General features: G+C 46.5%; 1 long non-coding RNA gene across 1 annotated transcript; it reads right to left on the bottom strand.

The window, feature by feature from the left end:
• Window positions 1–18,327: 18,327 nt before the first annotated feature.
• LOC139567789 (uncharacterized) lies at window positions 18,328–21,308 on the bottom strand. Its single transcript, XR_011673464.1, has 4 exons — window positions 21,225–21,308; window positions 20,929–21,036; window positions 20,660–20,748; window positions 18,328–18,599 (listed from the first exon to the last, which is right to left on the bottom strand). It is a non-coding gene; the product is annotated as an uncharacterized lncRNA (long non-coding RNA).
• Window positions 21,309–21,593: the final 285 nt, after the last annotated feature.

The raw sequence follows: 21,593 nt of genomic DNA, 5'->3' as shown, positions 1-21,593 counted from the left end.
TCAGTACACATTTCACCAGATTGGGTCTGCTGGATTGTTGAGATACCCCCATGTGTTAGAGTGCTAACTCCCTGATCTGATCACCAGTAACATAAGAGAATATTAACTAATTTTGAAAATGGTTTCAACAATAACAGTATGTTGTTATGCTCTTTGAAATTTGTTGTAGAGATAATGTTATTAAGACAATTGGGAATGTAATAATTTGTCATATAATCAATCACTTCCGGGTTGGAGCGAATGGTCGCATTTCGCTCTGCTCCACAGGTAGTATTACATTTCATTTCATTACAGTACAACGGTTTGATTTGTCTGATCTTAGCAATTTCTTCTTAGCTAGCTACATAGCCGTCTTTGTATCAAAGATAATTGTGTAGCTTAGAGTAATTATCGAGGTTAGCTAGCCAGCTATTTTTGTCCTTCTAACGTAGTCAACACTGCTAGCTAGCCAGCAAGCCAACGTCTGCCGAATAGCAGCACTGTAGAAACTATTACATTACAACGGAACGACATGATTAGTGTAGTGTTAGCTAGCTACATAGTTGTCTTTGCTGTCTTTGTATCCAAGATAATTGTGTAGTTTAGAGTAATTATCGAGGTTACCTAGCCAGTTATCGAGGCTACCTAGCCAGCTACACTTTCAAACAAAGTCAACAACGCAGCCACTGCTAGCTAGCCTACTTCACCAGCCAGCAGCAGACTTCCGGGTTGGAGCGAGCGGTCGGTCGCCTTTCGCTCCGCAGGTAGTATAACTTTTCATTACATTTCATTATAGTACAACGGTTTGATTTGTCTGATCTTAGCAATTTCTTCTTAGCTAGCTACATAGCCGTCTTTGTATCAAAGATAATTGCGTAATTATCGTAATTCGTCGTCCTAACGTAGTCAACACTGCTATCTGGCCAGCAGCTAGCCAACGTCCACCGTCTACCGAATAGCAGCACTGTAGAGACTATTACATTACAACGGAACGACTTGGTTAGTGTAGTGTTAGCTAGCTACATAGTTGTCTTTGCTGTCAAGATAATTGTGTCGTTTTTGAGTAATTGTCGAGGTTACCTAGCCAGCTACCGAGGCTACCTAGCCAGCTACACTTTCAAACTAAGTCAACAACGCAGCCACTGCTAGCTAGCCTACTCCAGCAGCACTGTATCATTTTTAGTCAATAAGATTTCTTGCAACGTAAGTTTAACTTTCTGAACATTCGAGACGTGTAGTCCACTTGTCATTCCTATCTCCTTTGCATTAGCGTAGCCTCTTCTGTAGCCTGTCAACTATGTGTCTGTCTATCCCTCTTCTCTCCTCTCTGCACAGACCATACAAACGCTTCACACCGCGTGGCCGCTGCCTGGTGGTCCCAGCGCGCACGACCCACGTGGAGTTCCAGGTCTCCGGCAGCCTCTGGAACTGCCGATCTGCGGCCAACAAGGCAGAGTTCATCTCAGCCTATGCGTCCCTCCAGTCCCTCGACTTCTTGGCACTGACGGAAACATGGATTACCACAGATAACACTGCTACTCCTACTGCTCTCTCCTCGTCTGCCCACGTGTTCTCGCACACCCCGAGAGCTTCTGGTCAGCTGGGTGGTGGCACTGGGATCCTCATCTCTCCCAAGTGGACATTCTCTCTTTCTCCCCTGACCCATCTGTCTATCGCCTCCTTTGAATTCCATGCTGTCACAGTTACCAGCCCTTTCAAGCTTAACATCCTTATCATTTATCGCCCCCCAGGTTCCCTTGGAGAGTTCATCAATGAGCTTGACGCCTTGATAAGCTCCTTTCCTGAGGATGGCTCACCTCTCACAGTTCTGGGTGACTTTAACCTCCCCACGTCTACCTTTGACTCATTCCTCTCTGCCTCCTTCTTTCCACTCCTCTCCTCTTTTGACCTCACCCTCTCACCTTCCCCCCCTACTCACAAGGCAGGCAATACGCTTGACCTCATCTTTACTAGATGCTGTTCTTCCACTAATCTCATTGCAACTCCCCTCCAAGTCTCCGACCACTACCTTGTATCCTTTTCCCTCTCGCTCTCATCCAACACTTCCCACACTGCCCCTACTCGGATGGTATCGCGCCGTCCCAACCTTCGCTCTCTCTCCCCCGCTACTCTCTCCTCTTCCATCCTATCATCTCTTCCCTCTGCTCAAACCTTCTCCAACCTATCTCCTGATTCTGCCTCCTCAACCCTCCTCTCCTCCCTTTCTACATCCTTTGACTCTCTATGTCCCCTATCCTCCAGGCCGGCTCGGTCCTCCCCTCCTGCTCCGTGGCTCGACGACTCTTTGCAAGCTCACAGAACAGGGCTCCGGGCAGCCGAGCGGAAATGGAGGAAAACTCGCCTCCCAGCGGACCTGGCATCCTTTCACTCCCTCCTCTCTACATTCTCCTCTTCTGTCTCTGCTGCTAAAGCCACTTTCTACCACTCTAAATTCCAAGCATCTGCCTCTAAACCCTAGGAAGCTCTTTGCCACCTTCTCCTCCCTCCTGAATCCTCCTCCCCCTCCCCCCCCTCCTCCCTCTCTGCAGATGACTTCGTCAACCATTTTGAAAAGAAGGTCGACGACATCCGATCCTCGTTTGCTAAGTCAAACGACACCGCTGGTTCTGCTCACACTGTCCTACCCTGTGCTTTGACCTCTTTCTCCCCTCTCTCTCCAGATGAAATCTCGCGTCTTGTGACGGCCGGCCGCCCAACAACCTGCCCGCTTGACCCTATCCCCTCCTCTCTTCTCCAGACCATTTCCGGAGACCTTCTCCCTTACCTCACCTCGCTCATCAACTCATCCTTGACCGCTGGCTACGTCCCTTCCGCCTTCAAGAGAGCGAGAGTTGCACCCCTTCTGAAAAAACCTACACTCGATCCCTCTGATGTCAACAACTACAGACCAGTATCCCTTCTTTCTTTTCTCTCCAAAACTCTTGAACGTGCCGTCCTTGGCCAGCTCTCCTGCTATCTCTCTCAGAATGACCTTCTTGATCCAAATCAGTCAGGTTTCAAGACTAGTCATTCAACTGAGACTGCTCTTCTCTGTGTCACGGAGGCGCTCCGCACTGCTAAAGCTAACTCTCTCTCCTCTGCTCTCATCCTTCTAGACCTATCGGCTGCCTTTGATACTGTGAACCATCAGATCCTCCTCTCCACCCTCTCCAAGTTGGGCATCTCCGGCGCGGCCCACGCTTGGATTGCGTCCTACCTGACAGGTCGCTCCTACCAGGTGGCGTGGCGAGAATCTGTCTCCGCACCACGTGCTCTCACCACTGGTGTCCCCCAGGGCTCTGTTCTAGGCCCTCTCCTATTCTCGCTATACACCAAGTCACTTGGCTCTGTCATATCATCACATGGTCTCTCCTATCATTGCTATGCAGACGACACACAATTAATCTTCTCCTTTCCCCCTTCTGATAACCAGGTGGCGAATCGCATCTCTGCATGTCTGGCAGACATATCAGTGTGGATGACGGATCACCACCTCAAGCTGAACCTCGGCAAGACGGAGCTGCTCTTCCTCCCGGGGAAGGACTGCCCGTTCCATTATCTTGCCATCACGGTTGACAACTCCATTGTGTCCTCCTCCCAGAGTGCTAAGAACCTTGGCGTGATCCTGGACAACACCCTGTCGTTCTCAACCAACATCAAGGCGGTGACCCGTTCCTGTAGGTTCATGCTCTACAACATTCGCAGAGTACGACCCTGCCTCACACAGGAAGCGGCGCAGGTCCTAATCCAGGCACTTGTCATCTCCCGTCTGGATTACTGCAACTCGCTGTTGGCTGGGCTCCCTGCCTGTGCCATTAAACCCCTACAACTCATCCAGAACGCTGCAGCCCGTCTGGTGTTCAACCTTCCCAAGTTCTCTCACGTCACCCCGCTCCTCCGCTCTCTCCACTGGCTTCCAGTTGAAGCTCGCATCCGCTACAAGACCATGGTGCTTGCCTACGGAGCTGTGAGGGGAACGGCACCTCCGTACCTTCAGGCTCTGATCAGGCCCTACACCCAAACAAGGGCACTGCGTTCATCCACCTCTGGCCTGCTCGCCTCCCTACCTCTGAGGAAGTACAGTTCCTGCTCAGCCCAGTCAAAACTGTTCGCTGCTCTGGCACCCCAATGGTGGAACAAACTCCCTCACGACGCCAGGTCAGCGGAGTCAATCACCACCTTCCAGAGACACCTGAAACCCCACCTCTTTAAGGAATACCTAGGATAGGTATTAGAGTTAGATGCACTATTGTAAAGTGGTTGTTCCACTGGATATCATAAGGTGAATGCACAAACTTGTAAGTCGCTCTGGATAAGAGCGTCTGCTAAATGACTTAAATGTAAATGTAAATGTAAATGTTTGTCTGGATTTCCTGAATCAGAAATTAATTGAACTAAACTGTTGTTCTGATCTGTCCTCTCTTGAGGTTATCATGGAAGGTGACGTCAGATGGTGTCTTAATGCATGGTCGGAAACATTTGACAACAAACAGTGTGTGTGAACCTCAAAACCCGCCCTAACAGGCTGAAGAAAAAGCGACAAAGGCGTTCAATGCGACAGTGACTTTTAACCCTTTCATGCGTGAGTTCCAAATATCTCTAACGGTCGTGAGTTGTTTTATGCACGTGATGTTAGAACGTTCTCTCCAATTCCAGAATGTGATTGTTATGTAACAGTACATTTAATCTGCGCTGCCCTCAAACCAAAACACGCCGCCTGTTTTATTTGTCAATTTTAAATTATTTTCTAAACAGTTTTTTATTTTATAATAACAGTTTGAAATGAGGTGTGTACCGCCTCATTCATTCACATAAAAGTAGTCATTTTTACTTTTGCGGACCAATTAAATTTTTTGACATTTCTGACCTGGAGAAAATTCCCCAAACACTTCTCAATTGTTTGTGCAGTTCAAGTCTGCAGACATTTACTCATCTGCCGTCCTGCATACACGTGTTCATATTTTCCACCTGTCGCCTGCATCGCAATCAAAGTTGTTTTCGTTACCAATAATAACTTTGGAAATGAGTGCGTTTCTATCAAAGTGCCTTATTACGTTATAATAGTTTCTGCATGTCGTGTTATGCCGTTTCTACTGTAGCATCATATTTTTGTGTATATTCCTTATAACCGCGGAAACGCGATGTAACGTTACTCATTTCATAACATGTATGGTGTTATACTCAATGCTTAGGTATCTAGTTACAGTCTTATTAGCTCTGGAAAACAATGCTAATTGCGTCAGGGAAGTATTAGCATGTGTTGTATGTTGAAGCTACCCTGGCCTTATGACTCCCAAGTGGCACAGCGTCTCAGTGCTAGAGGCGTCACTACAGACACCCATCTTCAAATCCAGACTGCGTTTCTATCAAAGTAAGTGCCTAAGTACGTTATAATAGTTTCTGTGTCGTGTTATACCGTTTCTACTGTAGCTCACTGTGTGCATGGAGCATAATATATTTGTGTATATTCCTTATAACCGCGGACACGCTAGGTAACGTTACTCATGTTACTCACCTTTTATGGTGTTATATTCAATCGTGCTTATGTAGCTAGTTACATTCTTCTATTAGCGCTGTAAAACAATGCTAAATGCGTCAGAAGTATTGGCATGTTGTACTTTGACACTACCCTGGAAAAATGGAAAAATATCTTATACCACTTGGTCGTTTTCTGAGTGCATTCCACAAAGCTGTTTATCATGTCCTCCTTATCCACTGCCCCCATTTTGAGGTTATAGTCAAGCACGTAGTCTGGTTTGATGTTTCTCTGTCTGGTTTGTTTCTCTCTCCCGTCAGGTGGTTCACCTTCCCTGTGGCCGACATGGTTGCTGTATGGACAGTGGAGAGGACATGGACGTCTCGTTTGTCATGCCACTTTACTGCCAGCTGTTAACATTTCTTATTTTGTATAACGGGTCATTTAGGAAGGCAGTAGCGTTGTTGATGAAATGCAGTCATAGCAGCAGAACTAGAAAGCAGTCTTGGGAAAAGAGGGTGGCAAAGAAGGGAGTTGCAAACACAGGATCTCTGCTCCAGTATTCTCTTAGGGAGTTCTTCTTTACTGTCACCAGGAATGTATACATTTCACTAATTGTGGTTGTCCCCCCACTCCTGGTGTAACAGTATAACTTTACGTCCGTCCCCTCGCGAACCAGGGACCCTCTGCACACATCAACAACAGTCACCCACGAAGCATCGTTACCCATCGCTCCACAAAAGCCGCGGCCCTTGCAGAGCAAGGGGAACCACTACTTCAAGGTTTCAGAGCAAGTGACGTAACTGATTGAAACGCTATTAGCGTGCACCAGCTAACTAGCTAGCCATTTAACATCCGTTACACTGGCTCTCTCTTATCCTGTAGCTCCAAGGCATAGCGATTGGTCTCTACTGTGTCTCCCACAAGCTCCTCTGTCAGAAACAACTTGAAGCACTCTGCCTCAGATGGAAATGGCAAGGGGCGTTGCACTCCAGACTGGGACTCATCAACACAATCAGCAGGGCCAGGAGGGGTGAAATGGCTGGCAGCCTTCCAGCTTCCACAGAACTCCTATACTTCATCCACTGGCAGTCTGCCACCATCACCACCAGCATCTTCTAATGGAACTGGGACTTTGTCAGTGGACAAGGGGTCCTCAGATTCAGGGTTCTCAATGGCTACAAGGTTGGGGGGCAGCTCCTCACTGTCAGAATCTGATTCCTGACTTTCATACTCAGACTCAAAATCTCCAGAATTTCCACATTTGTTTGTTGTCTCCTTTTGAAAGTCATTGCTAATGCTACAGCTTAGCTCACTATCTACATACATAAACAACAACACTGAATGGCTCAGAGTGAGAGGGTACGTGGTTGACTTCCGGCACGCGCCACTTGTCTCAATAAATCACTATCAGAAAATGTTTTGTGTGGCAATTATTTGTGTATTTACTGTTTTATTCACATGTTTTCAATTCTAGGTGACAAATCATGCATTCCGATTCTTGCACAGATTGTAATGGGCACATATGTGTGTAAAATACTTTTTTGAAGGTTGTACTGATTATGATGAGCTAAGCATACAATGCATTCTGGGTTTCACGTAATCGTCTGTTTGACCAAAGATGTTATAACAAAATGAGGTGAGTAAGAGTTCACTCATTTTTTGAGGACTTCCGGAAATGAAGGGTGGGATGTGAACGACAGTGATTGACACACCCCTTTAACATGCATACTATAAACAGACCAAACTCATCTTGTCTTCTCTTATTATCTTCGGTTTCTGTGAGGAACAAATGCATGGCTGCACGCTGAAACTAATCGTCGGATTACTTTCGATTTCAAAAGTGTTTTACCTAATTATTTCGATCAATGGTGAGCTCACCCGTGATGTGATTAATTATACATAGTAATTGCTATTAGCTAATTCATATTGTAGTTTATGTCAGCCGAGAGTTAGAAAATATGACTGCTTGTGTTGGGTCAATCTTTCCTCAGTTAGCGCTAGGACAAATGTAACCTACATTTTTCCGGTTAGGATGATTGTGTTATGCTATATATACTTCTGTGAATATCTGAACATTGCATCCCAAAATAAACTGCTCACATTCTGGACATAACTTTGTAAGGACTGTTTGTGTAAATAGTTTCTGAAAAAAGTGTGGCCAGCTCAAATGCTGATTGTTGCGTCATTCGAAACTGGCCGTTCTAAATGAGCGTTCTAAATGAGTGTTCTAATCACACTGGTGTGATCATAAGCTTCAGGGACCACTGTAGAACAATCACACCCGTGTGATGGTACGTGTGAAAGGGTTAACACTCCAATCTGAGTCCGAGCCATTAACCTGGGTACAGGCTGTAGGAGTGTACCATGAGTCCTGAGATCGCGCATGTGGAGTGAGCATGGAGAGAGATCATATTCAGACTTCTCTCATGCTGCTGGTGTACTGGTGGGGCAAATGGAGGTAGCGGCTCAGGTGAGAGACTTGTGTACTTGGGAAAAACTGATTTCTTTATATTGAAATCGGAACATTATCAAGGGCCATCAAATGTGACAGGGAAGAGTTACATATGTGCCGTTGGGAAGGAGGAAGTGCTGGGAGGGGGCGGGGGTTATTGAGGAAGGTCTACACACTGCAAACAATTTAGACTAAGAATGCATTGAGATTACAATCTTTCATTAACATGCCTCTCGAGACAGGAAAACAGGGACAAATGGGGGTTGTATAGAGGAGTTATTACCGGCAATAAAAAGTACCGTTTATAAATGTACATTCTAAACGTGATGTGTGCCAGGTTGAGAAACTCTATTTTGAGTGATAGACTCAAAGTAAAGCACTAAGGACTGTTATTCCAAATTTGGGTTGAGTAATTTAGCGAAATGTTTTAGTTATGATTCGGATACAGTGAGAGAGAGTTGCTCTCAAACTGTGAAGGGTGGGTGCACTGCTCAAATGTATTGGGCATAGGGAGGCTCTAGAAACCTTATCTTTAAGTGTCCTCCGACAGGGAGGTTATTAGAGAACTCACTAGATGATAGCTTGGGTCAACCATTAGTTTTTTTGTATTATTTACCATGCCATCAGAATTTTTATGTTAAATCGCATCAATACATATAGGGCTGGTTTCATAGACAGGGCTTAGATTAAGCCAGGAGTAGGCCTTAATGTGTACTAGTTAAACTAGAACATTTAAGTAGCTTTCATGAACATGGCTTAAATTTGGCTTACATGCTGACCAGCCCGGACACGTCGTGTGCGCGAGCGTCGCTAAATAAATGTAGAAATCCATGGTATTCAATTATTGCAGCCACACTGCTCGCGCGCCAACGAGCGTCTGCGATGCCAAGGGCTAAAATAGAACTCTTTCTATTTCTGACGCAGATCGTGCTGAAAGTCCTTCCTCTCCCATCTCCTCATTGGTTTATAGAAGCAGGTACCCACGTGCCATCTCCTCATTGGTTATACCCACGTGGGTGATTGAAAGACGAACTGTTTTGCCGGTAGTCGTGGTAATACTATGAAAGTTTAGATGCCAATCACCATATAAGTTCAAAGATGAAAAAGCCTGGAAGGAGGAGAGATGACTAGAAACGATTCGGTTGGCCGTTTTATGTGTGGATTAATTGGCGGAGTAGAGGAGCTTGTGCATTTCAGGTAAAATAACAACTCAATGTTTATATCCCAGGACAAATTAGCGAGCAACATCAAACTAGCTAAATAGGACAAATTAGCTAGCAAGCTAACTAGCTAAATTGCCATACATGTTTAATGCTTTTTGACCTGTCCCCAAATTAATGTCATTGGTTCAGAGTTTGTTTTGCTATTTTAACCTGCGTGTCGTGATCGCGTTTGGTGTGGGAGGGATAAAATAAATGTATGCACGATAGCGCACAATGGCGCACGCGCGCAGCCGGTTTGGGTTCCGTGTTAGTTAGTCTGAGACTATGGAGTCCTGCAGTAAGGAAAGTAAGCCTAAATGAGAACACCTGGGTTAAGCCTGATTAGGTTAAGTATGAGCACATGCTATTGGTCTAATGGTGTTCATAAAAACCAGGAATGGAATAGAAAACACCATTACTGGTGTGAATAATGAGACAAAACAATGGCAGTGTCACGTTCCTGACCTGTTTTCTGTTAGTTTTGTATGTGTTAGTTGGTCAGGACGTGAGTTTGGGTGGGCAGTCTATGTTTTCTGTTTCTATGTTGGTTAATGGGTACCTAATATGGTTCTCAATTAGAGGCAGGTGGTTTTCATCTCCTCTGATTGAGAATCATATTAAGGTAGGTGTTTTCACATTGTTTGTCGTGGGTGGTTGTCTCCTGTGTCAGTGTCTGTCTATGTTGCACCATACGGGACTGTTTCGGTTTGTTCGTTCGTTTGATGTAGTCTGTTCCTGTTCGTGAGTTCTTCGTGTCTTTATGTAAGTTCCATGTTCAGGTTTCGTCTACATCGTTTGTTGTTTTGTTAGTTATTTCAAGTATAGTTCGCTTTCGTCTTCGTCTGTTTTGTTTAATAAATTCATCATGTCATTTCAAAACGCTGCGCCTTGGTTCAATCCATGCTCCTCCTCTTCGGATGAAGAGGAAGAGGAATACCGTTACAGAACCACCCACCAATCCAGAACCAAGCAGCGTTTGTTCGAGCAGTGGAATACACAGGAATACTGGACTTGGGAGGACGAGCTGGATGGAAAAGGACCTTGGGCTCAACCAGGAGAATATTGCCGTCCCAAAGCTGAGCTGGAGGCAGCGAAAGCAGAGAGGCGGCGATATGAGGAGGCAGCACGGAAGCAAGGCTGGAAACCGGAGAATCAAGCCATAAACCGCAAATATGAAGGTACGCGGCTAGCAAGGAAGCCCGAGAAGAAATCCCAAAAATTTATTGGGGGGGGGGGCCTAAGAGGTAGTGGGCCAAGGGCAGGTAGGAGACCTGCTCCCACTTCCCAGGCTAACCGTGGAGCGCGGGAGTACGGGCAGACACCGTGTTACGCAGTAGAGCGCACGGTGTCTCCTGTACGTGTGCATAGCCCGGTGCGGGTTATTCCACCTCCCCGCACTGGTAGGGCTAGATTGGGCATTGAGCCAGGTGTCATGAGGCCGGCTCAACGCGTCTGGTCTCCAGTGCGTCTTCTCGGGCCGGCATTCATGGCACCAGCCTTACGCATGGTGTCCCCGGTTCGCCTACATAGCCCGGTGCGGGTTATTCCACCTCCCCGCACTGGCCGTGCGACGGGGAGCATTCAACCAGGTAAGGTTGGGCAGGCTCAATGTTCAAGGGAGCCAGTACGCCTGCACGGTCCGGTATTTCCGGCGCCACCTCCCCGCCCCAGCCTAGTACCAACAGTGCCTACACCACGCACCAGGCTTCCAGTGCGTTTCCAGAGCCCTGTTCCTCCTCCACGCACTCTCCCTATGGTGTGTGTCTCCAGCCCAGTGCCTCCAGTTCCGGCACCACGCACTAAGCCACCTGTGCGTCTCCAGAGCCCTGTACACACTGTTACTTCTCCCCGTACTAGTCCTGATGTGCGTGCACTCAGCCCGGTGCCACCAGTGCCGGTACCACGCACCAGGCACAGAGTACGCTTTGAGAGTCCAGTGTGCCCTGTCCCTGCTCCCCGCACTAGCATGAAGGTGCGTGTCCTTAGCCCGGTGCCTCCAGTTCCGGCACCACGCACCAGGTCTACAGTGTGCCTTATCCGGCCAGAGCCATCCGTCTCCCCAGCGCCATCTGAGCCATCCGTCTCCCCAGCGCCATCTGAGCCATCCGTCTCCCCAGCGCCATCTGAGCCATCCGTCTCCCCAGCGCCATCTGAGCCATCCGTCTCCCCAGCGCCATCTGAGCCATCCGTCTCCCCAGCGCCGTCTGAGCCATCCGTCTGCCCAGCGCCGTCTGAGCCATCCGTCTGTCCCGAGTCATTAGAGCCGCCCGTCTGTCCCGAGCCGTCAGAGCCGATCGTCAGTCAGGAGCGTACTCTAGAGCCATTCGTCAGTCAGGATCTGCCAGAGCCGCCAACCAGACAGGATCTGCCAGAGCCGCCAACCAGACAGGATCTGCCAGAGCCGCCAACCAGACAGGATCTGCCAGAGCCGCCAACCAGACAGGATCTGCCAGAGTCGCCAACCAGACAGGATCTGCCAGAGCCGCCAGTGAGCCATGAGCGTCCAGAACCGCCAGTGAGCCATGAGCGTCCAGAACCGCCAGTGAGCCATGAGCGTCCAGAGCCGTCAGCCAGCCATGAGCGTCCAGAGCCGTCAGCCAGCCATGAGCGTCCAGAGCCGTCAGCCAGCCATGAGCGTCCAGAGCCGTCAGCCAGCCAAGAGCGTCCAGAGCCGTCAGCCAGCCATGAGCGTCCAGAGCCGTCAGCCAGCCATGAGCGTCCAGAGCCGCCAGCGAGCCATGAGCGTCCAGAGCCGCCAGCGAGCCATGAGCGTCCAGAGCCGTCAGCCAGCCATGAGCGTCCAGAGCCGTCAGCCAGCCATGAGCGTCCAGAGCCGTCAGCCAGCCATGAGCGTCCAGAGCCGTCAGTCAGCCATGAGCTGCCCCTCAGCCCAGAGCTGCCAGTAATCCAGAACTGCCCCTCAGTCCAGAGCTGTCTCTCTGTCCGGAGCTGCCCTTCAGTCCGGAGTTGCCCCTCTATCCTGAGCTACCTCTCTATCCTGAGCTACCTCTCTATCCTGAGCTACCTCTCTATCCTGAGCTACCTCTCTATCCCGACCTACCTCGCTGTCCTGAGCTACCTTGTCCCGGAGCTGTCCCTTATCTTGGTGTTGCCCCTTATATTAGGTGGGTGGAAAAAGAGGGTGGTCATTCTAAGGGGGAGATGTAAGCTGGGATTGACTATGGTGGGGTGGGGACCTCGCCCAGAGCCTGAGCCACCACCGTGGTCAGATGCCCACCCAGACCCTCCCCTAGACTTTGTGCTGGTGCGCCCGGAGTTCTCACATTGAGGGGGGGGTTATGTCACGTTCCTGACCTGTTTTCTGTTAGTTTTGTATGTGTTAGTTGGTCAGGACGTGAGTTTGGGTGGGCAGTCTATGTTTTCTGTTTCTATGTTGGTTAATGGGTACCTAATATGGTTCTCAATTAGAGGCAGGTGGTTTTCATCTCCTCTGATTGAGAATCATATTAAGGTAGGTGTTTTCACATTGTTTGTCGTGGGTGGTTGTCTCCTGTGTCAGTGTCTGTCTATGTTGCACCATACGGGACTGTTTCGGTTTGTTCGTTCGTTTGATGTAGTCTGTTCCTGTTCGTGAGTTCTTCGTGTCTTTATGTAAGTTCCATGTTCAGGTTTCGTCTACATCGTTTGTTGTTTTGTTAGTTATTTCAAGTATAGTTCGTTTTCGTCTTCGTCTGTTTTGTTTAATAAATTCATCATGTCATTTCAAAACGCTGCGCCTTGGTTCAATCCATGCTCCTCCTCTTCGGATGAAGAGGAAGAGGAATACCGTTACAGGCAGAGGCAAAAAAAAAACTTTAAAAAAACTTTAGTGAGTATGAAAAAACCTTACTAAAACAAATTTTGTCAAACTATCCAGTTATTGAAAATAAAACCCATACTGTTGCCACTGAGCAAAAGAAAAAGAGTGGTTGGGCTGCAATTTGTAGTGAATTCAATGCAAATGAAAATGTAACCACAAGAAGAGTACAACAACTTCAGGTGAGATGTCTTCATTATTATCAGTATTTCACATTTCTCATATTCATATTTTTGTGACATCACTTATATTGAATGATATCTGCCTTTATAGACTCTGTGGAAGAACCTTAAACTGGCTTTAAAAAGAGAGAATGCAGAGATCAGAAGAGAGCGATTTACTACTGGTGGTGGACCACCAAAAATAGACAAGACTGATGAATTGAGTGACTTGCTGTCTGGAATAATAGAGCACCAGCAACCTCTGGATGGTATACCAGACGATGACCATTTCAGATGAAGAACTGAGCACAAATGGTACATATACCAAAGAAAGTAAATTGGTTACGTCCTTTGGTAAATATATTCCACTGTCTGTGTCAATCTTTACTCTTTCATTCTAAGGACCATATGAGTTCTTTTTCCAGAGGAAAGCAATCTGAACAGGTTGGAAGAGCCAGTGCACAGTGAGTGTGTACCCTCTACATCTGCTATAGCATGATGCTGCCATCACCTTTCAGCAGAGAACAAAAAAGATGACCATGCATGAAAAGTTAGCCAGAGAATTTCATGAGCATAAAATGAAATATCTGAAGGAAGAACATGAAATGAAAATGAGAATTCTACAGGTTGAATTGGATATGAAGTTGGAAGAGAGAGGTATGAGACAATTGTGATTACCAGACATGGTGAACAATATGATATGTAAAAAATACATGTTTTGTCATTTGGATATTCATGAGTGAGAGTATTTTAATCACCACAAACTACATTTTAAACAGCCTTGGTTAAGTAACTCATTTAATTTGGCTGCACACTATTTGAATTTTGTACAGAACAAACATCAAAGTAATGTTTGCCATAATGAATACATTCCATATTTAAATGCATCTCATCTAGTTGAAATGCTGCAATGTGAAAGCAACTCTGTGTGCAAGTCCTCGTTGGTCATTGCCTGTCTCAGCCATGGGCACATCTGCTTGATCCTGATCTTCCATAGTTGTGCAGCACAGCTGCAGCAATGATCACCTCGCAGCATCTTCTTGGCTTGAAACTTAGTTTATTGCATTAACACTGGAATCGATTTTTCCATTCTCCCTAACATATGCCCGACCATCCCTCTCGTACGGACATGAGCTCTGTTGTATCTTTGCTGCTCAGCTGTTGTGGGATTGATGTATGGAGTGAATAAAAAGTTACTCTGACCATATCCACTGTCACCAAGTAGTAGTCCACTATGTTGTCCTCTCTGAAACTGAGCACACAATGAAGAGTTGAGAAAAATCCTTGAATCCTGAGTTGCACATTTCCAATGGGCAACAATGTTTGAAAACTCTAAATTAAGAGTACATACAGCCTGAACATTGATGGAAAACCAGTTCTTATGGTTCCTGTACTCCTCAGCATCAGGAGTTGATGGGAATATTTTTATTTCACCTTTATTTAACCAGGTAGGCAAGTTGAGAACAAGATCTCATTTACAATTGCGACCTGGCCAAGATAAAGCAAAGCAGTTCGACACATACAACAACATACAACAACACAGAGTTACACAGAGTTACACATGGAGTAAAACAAACATAATACATAAACATAAACATAAACATAATACAGTAGAAAAATATGTCTATATAAAATGTGAGCAAATGAGGTGAGATAAGGGAGGTAAAGGCAAAAAAAAGGCCATGGAGGCAAAGTAAATACAAAATAGCAAGTAAAACACTGGAATGGTAGATTTGCAGTGGAAGAATGTGCAAAGTAGAGATAGAAATAATGGGGTGAAAAGGAGCAAAATAAATAAATACAGTAGGGGAAGAGGTAGTTGTTTGGGCTAAATTATAGATGGGCTATGTACAGGTGCAGTAATCTGTGAGCTGCTCTGACAGCTGGTGCTTAAAGCTAGCGAGGGAGATAAGTGTTTCCAGTTTCAGAGATTGTAGTTCGTGACATCCATCTATAGAGCCAATCACTCCTGGGAAGTGCCCATATTCATAGAATTGCACTTTATAGTTGGCTTAGCCAGCAGCATCAGGAAACTTGATGTGAGGACTCCTCAGTTCACAAATGGCCCTGCAGACGTTGTGAACTATTCTACACAGTTGCTTCACTGGCACCACACAAATCACCAGTTTCACAATGAAAGATTCCAGATGACAAAAACCTCAAAGTGATCAGAACTTGGAGAGAATTGGATAAAGGCCTTCCTCTTTGAGACAGACAGGAAAGTCTAGGCTCAAGCAAAGATATTATCTCCAATGCATTTTAATTGTACATACGAAAGCTGTCTCGAAAAGCTATTTCATCAAAGTAATTTAATGGATTACTCCTATCCACAAGTACTCATCTTGCTGGCCTCTGCAGTGCATGTTGGTCTTCATTTAGATATTCCAAATAATCCCTGCTCCCTCACAAACAGCACTAAGCAGCAGTTAAACCTGCCTCTTTGAAGGATTAATTTAAGCATCAATTTAGTCCTAGAGTAGCTCTAATCTTCCCTCTTGCAATCAGCTTTGTTTAATCTGGTACAGGCTAAATCTACGACTATTTTAAGATAAGTCTGTGCAAGTCGCTTTGAGTTAAGACAGCTCAAACAGGCATTTTAGTCAGGGACTAGGCTTAAGCCTTGTCTGTGAAACCGGCCAATAGATTGCTGGATGATACGGTACAATTCATTGTATTGTCACGTTCGTTGTAATGAGGAGACCAAGGCGCAGCGTGCTATGCATACATTCTTCTTTTAATGAAGAAAGAACACTAAACAAACTAACAAAGTAACAAAACGAACGTGAAGCTATATAAAACGAGTGCTGACAGGCAAATACACATAGACAAGAACCCACGAAACCAAAAGGGAAAATGGTAACCTAAATAGGATCCCCAATCAGAGACAACGATAAACAGCTGCCTCTGATTGGGAACCAATTCAGGTCACCATAGACCTACAATTACCTAGACTTCCAAAAAAAACTAGATCTACAAAAACCCTAGACAAGACAAAAACAAGCATACCCACCCTCGTCACACCCCGACCTGACCAAAATAATAAAGAAAACATAGATAACTAAGTTCAGGGCGTGACAGTACCTCCCCCCCCCAAAGGTGCAGACTCCCGACCGCAAACCTGAACTTATAGGGGAGGGTCCGGGTGGGCATCTACCCTCGGTGGCGGCTCTGGTTCTGGACGCCGCCCCCCATCTTTACACTGGTCCCTCCGCCTTTGTAGAACTGAACCGTGGCTCATCGCCGGAGACCCCGGGCTGGGGACCGTCGCCGGATACCCCGGGCAGGGGACCGTCGCCGGATACCCCGGGCAGGGGACCGTCGCTGGAGACCCCGTGCTGGGGCCCGTCGTTGGAGGTTCCGGACTGTGGCCCGTCGTTGGAGGTTCCGGACTGTGAAACGTCGCCGGTAGTTCCGGACTGGGTACTGTCGCCGGAAGCTCCGGACTGGGTACGGTCGCCGGAAGCTCCGGACTGGGTACTGTCGCCGGAAGCTCCGGACTGGGTACTGTCGCCGGAAGCTCTGGACTGGGTACTGTCGCCGGAAGCTCTGGACTGCCGAGTCACACTGGATACCTGGTGCGTGGTGCCAGTACTGGTGGTACCGGGCTGGAGACACGCACCTCATGGCGAGTGCGAGGAGCAGGCACAGCACAGACTGGACTCTGGAGGCGCACTGGAGGCCTGGTGCGTGGTGCCGGAACTGGTGGTACCGGGCTGAGGACACGCACCTCAGGGCAAGTGTGGGGAGGAGGAACAGGATGTACTGGACTCTGGAGGGGCACTGGAGGCCTGGTGCGTGGTGCCGGAACTGGTGTTACCGGGCTGGGGACACGCACCTCAGGGCTAGTGCGGAGAGGAGGCACAGGACGTACTGGACTGTGGAGGCGCACTGGAGATCTGCAGCGTAGAGTTGGCACAATGCGTCCTGGCTGGATGCTCACTTGAGCCCGGCAAGTGCGGGGAGCTAACACAGGACGCACTGGGCTATGCAGACGCACCTTAGACACAGTACGCAGAGCTGGCGCCGGATATCCTGGTCCAAGAAGGTATACTGGAGACCAGGAGCGCTGAGCCGGCACCATCCATCCTGGCTGGATGCCCATTCTAGCCTGTCAACTGAGAGGAGCAGGAATAGAGCGCATCGGGCTAAGAATGCGAACTGGAGACAACGTGCGCATCTCTGCATAACACGGTGCCTGACCAGTCACACGCTCCCCACAGTAAGCACGAGGAGTTGGTTCAGGTCTCCAACCTGACTCAGCCAATCTCCTCGTGTTTCCCCCAATTTTTTTTATTGGGGCTGCCTCTCGGGCTTCCTTGCTAGCCGTGTCCCCTCATATCGTCGCCGTTCCTCCTGCGCTGTTTCTACCTGCCTCCATGGCAGGGTCTTGTCCCCTGCCATTACCTCCTCCCAGGTCCAGGATGTCCTCCAGTCATCTTTCTCCCGGGTCCATGATGTCCGCTCCTCATTCACACGCCTCTTGGTCCTTTTATGGTGGGTTCTTCTGTCACGTCCGTTGTAATGAGGAGACCAAGGTGCAGCGTGATATGCATACATTCTTCTTTTAATGAAGAACGAACACTGAACAAAGTAACAAAACGAACGTGAAGCTGTGTTTGAGACAGAATGTTTACATCATGCTGTTAAGTGGGATGGAATGTGACTGAGGTAGAGATCTGTGTGGGCTCATAAATTAAGGTTGGGGTGATAGAGTGGCATCATCCCCAGAGACTATGTATATTGCTACAGGAGATAGCTCATAGGAGAGGGAGGACAGCTAACTGTGCACAATATAGTCACTATTATGAAGTTAAATTGAAACGTTATACATATCCAGATCATGGTGAGAGTAGCAGAGATAGTGTTGGCATTTCAGACACTATTGTCAACTTTCAAGAAACCTGTGACTCAGAGTTTTGTTAGGTTGGATATTCTTCCAACGTCATTAATCTCTTTCCCATTTTAACAGCCAGCGAACACTTGACAGATTCCATGCAGTAGTTGTTCTCACGGCAGTCGCTGTAGGGACAGTAATTGAAGGAGGCTATAGTAACAGCATGGAACGGGACTATGCCGCAGTAGTAGCAGGGGCTACTTTAGTAGCGTTGTTGGAATATCATTTTATGAGGATTCATGCCACATGGCTTGGTAGCTGGTAACTGGGAGACCGATGGGAGTACCGGGGGCTGTTATTCACATGTCACAAATTAGTGATCTTGCCATAAGGGGAGAGTCTATTTAAAAATATATACTTATCCTTTATTTAACTAGGCAAGTCAGTTTAAGAACAAATTCTTATTTACAATGACGGCCTAGGAATTGTTGTCCTGTTGTCAGGAAATTAACCATGCGTTGCAGTGTGTATATTCCCAGGTGGAAGCGGCACGAGGAGCAGGAGATAACCGAGGACACAGGCTGAATTCTGGAGATTGAGTGTACATCAAGATACACCAGGCGGGGGTGGTGGGACAGCGTTGGTCTGGTCCACACACAGTACTCCTTACAGCACCTGCAGCGGGAAAGATCGTCATGTCTCTCTTCAGTGGGTTCATAGTTCTCAAGTGAAGTGAGGTCCAGCTGCATAATGGTTGAGCTTGAAGACACCATGTATGGGACTGTAGGTGCGAGCAAGGATGACAAAGGCAGAGAATTTACCATTTACTAGGAATTTATTGCTTCCTTCACACTGTAAATTTGGGGAAAAGGGTCTGAACGGAACCAAAGCAAGTAAATATCAAAGCCCCGTCTCCTACCTTACCTGCCTACCCTCTACTTACCTATCTTAGCACCACCTAGTGCGCTAACCAAAATACAGGTCTTACCTAGTGTGTATAGACAGTAAATACTACAGGTTATGTATGCCCCAGGCCTCTTGCCTAAGCACTCCCTAGGTGCCTTCCCCCCTGGAAACAAATGAAACAGAATAATACAAACAGGACATGTAAAGAAACTCTCTGAACAAAAACTAACACAGAACATAACAATCAGCTCTTAACAACAACCAACAACAGGACACACTAATCATCTCTCTCTTAGCAACAACCAACACATGCCAATCAGCTCTCATTAACAACCAACATATGATATAACCCTCAGCTCTCTCTCTTACAAAGGAACAATGGCTTTTATAGCTTGAGAAGGAGTCTGTAATTGGATACAGCTGTTTCTGACGAGAGGGCGGGGTCAGCTCCAATCATCAATGGGGCTGACCAATCAGCTGCTTGAAACACACACATACAAAACCACAACACAGAAACTGGGGAACGTAACACCGTGTATACTGTGGCTCACCTTTTAGCCAGGTACGTTTCTATGACAATGAATCCTTCAGCTCTTACAGTACCTGCTTCGGGGCAGGCTAACGCCAATGTAATGCTAACGCTAAATAAAGTTTGAGGATAGAGTTAAATATTTCAGCAGAACAATTGCACAAAATGTGACGGGATTCAGGAAGGTGGGCGTTTGATGCTAGTTCCCACTTCACAGGAGGGACGTTTAAAAAATACATTTTAAAACTACATGCAAGTGATCTGTAAATAAGAGTAAAAGGGTTAAATTACGAGCCTAGATTACCAAAAGAAAAAACTAAGCTATATAGGGAGCAAGACAGGATTCTTCCTGGGTTGCCATGATTGGCTGAGATAATGGAGCGGCTGGACATGCCGAGAGATGAGTTCTAATTGGTCTGACATGCAGAGAAATTAGTTCTAATTGGTCTGCCATGTCACAGGCTTCTGTCTATAACAGAATGGGAGCTTCCCAGGTCAGTACATAGATCATATTTGCTACCAGAATAAAAAAAATGCTATAGCTATTGACAACGGCAAAAGTGTTGCTATAGCTCTCAACAACATTGCTGTCCTGAATTTAACTGGTGCTATCGACAAAATTCAGTTGGAGAAAGTTGTGAGCCACTACTTTCTGGAGAACAATGCCAGACTGACTCTCTTTGACTCTGAAAATACTGTAAATCAGATGAGGAAATCCCTGACTTGGGCTAACATTAGACCTAGTTGGTTAGCTTTACCTGCAGATTCCCACTGCATCATTTCATGCATGGTGGCTTGCTAAGTGTATGACAATCAGTTTGCATTGCTATACGCAGGGCTTCAAACTGATCACTTTTGGGAAATATTCACCGCTGTGATCTCAATGGGAACACTTTGCCTACCCGGTACGGAGGGCAGCTGAATCAGGTGCAGGTACCGCCAACAGCGCAAGACGAATTTAAAGAAAAAGGAAAGCAAGGCTTTAACGTTGGCTTTTCTACAGACTAGGAATGCCTTGAAGATCGCAATCGACCGGGTGGTGACCACTGCTGTAAACCATAGGTTGGCATTATGGTTAGGGAATTTGTTAATTTAGCTAACTAAGCAAAGGAGACAAAAGAGAGCCATACACAAAGAGACCTGTTCACATGTGAATTCTTAAATAGATGGGTGGGGCTAAGACTTAAGAGAATGTGAACAATGCTGAATGGCTTTCCAAGAGGTGTTCAGTGTTCCTCAGTAGTCCAGTGTCAGTCCTGACTTGATGTACCAACTATTTGATGAATACAAGTACACTTACCTTAAATAACCAATGAAATCCATGTTTGCAAATGGAAGTGACACCTTGTCTAGCCCGCTAAGGACTTTTCCAATTCCCTCTTTGGCCACCTTTATGACATCCATCTCCACACACACACACACACACACCACACACACACACACACACACAGATGAGGTGGACAAACAATGAGTTTACAATGTAATAATTGTATTACGCTGTGGTATAATTTTTAACATCGGGTTTACTACTTGTTTCTTAAAGTAGCTATTACAACGATTATATCTTACCGAGGGTAGGTGTTGCTGCAGTTCCCTTTGCTATGGCACAAAGGCGTTTATTACCTTCCCTGCCCTGATCATTTGAAGTAGAGGGGTCATCAGACCCTCTTTTGTGGCCTGAGAGAGAATCACAATCACTCAATGTTCAAGAAGATCCATCATCTGTCTAAGAAAGTCAGTATTTATTTCATGGTAGGCTGCCTGTACACCATTTATCTCTATATAATATACATTGGACATCAAGAAGTTATTATAGACATATTAATCCTCAACTGAAATAATCTGCGTCTTAGAATTTCATGTACCTTGGGTAGGCATGATTTGACACCGTCCGGGGCTTAGACTGAAAAAGAAAAAATAAATTCACTGATTATGGTGATGAAAACAGAGATAATACGTTTTCTGTTGGATTAGAATTTATTATCACAGGAATCAGTCATTATCTGATTTCAGTGGAGGGTCCTTAGAGGAGGACCATCATACTCAGTGAATTTCAGAAAACATTTAACATTACAAAAGTTATCCTTTTTAGATAGAACTATACTACATATATTCACATGTCATCAAGTACCAGATTATAACACGTTGTTTTGCAGTGAAGGTCTACAGTAGTCTCAATAACACACTCTAGATTAGCACAATGGTGTAGCCAGAGGACAGCTATTCCCCGTCCT

This window comes from Salvelinus alpinus, chromosome 1 (assembly GCF_045679555.1).
Source record: "Salvelinus alpinus chromosome 1, SLU_Salpinus.1, whole genome shotgun sequence".
Lineage (NCBI taxonomy): Eukaryota > Metazoa > Chordata > Actinopteri > Salmoniformes > Salmonidae > Salvelinus > Salvelinus alpinus.
Note: the sequence above shows the minus strand (reverse complement) of the source record. Positions and strands in the feature narration are given on the sequence as shown.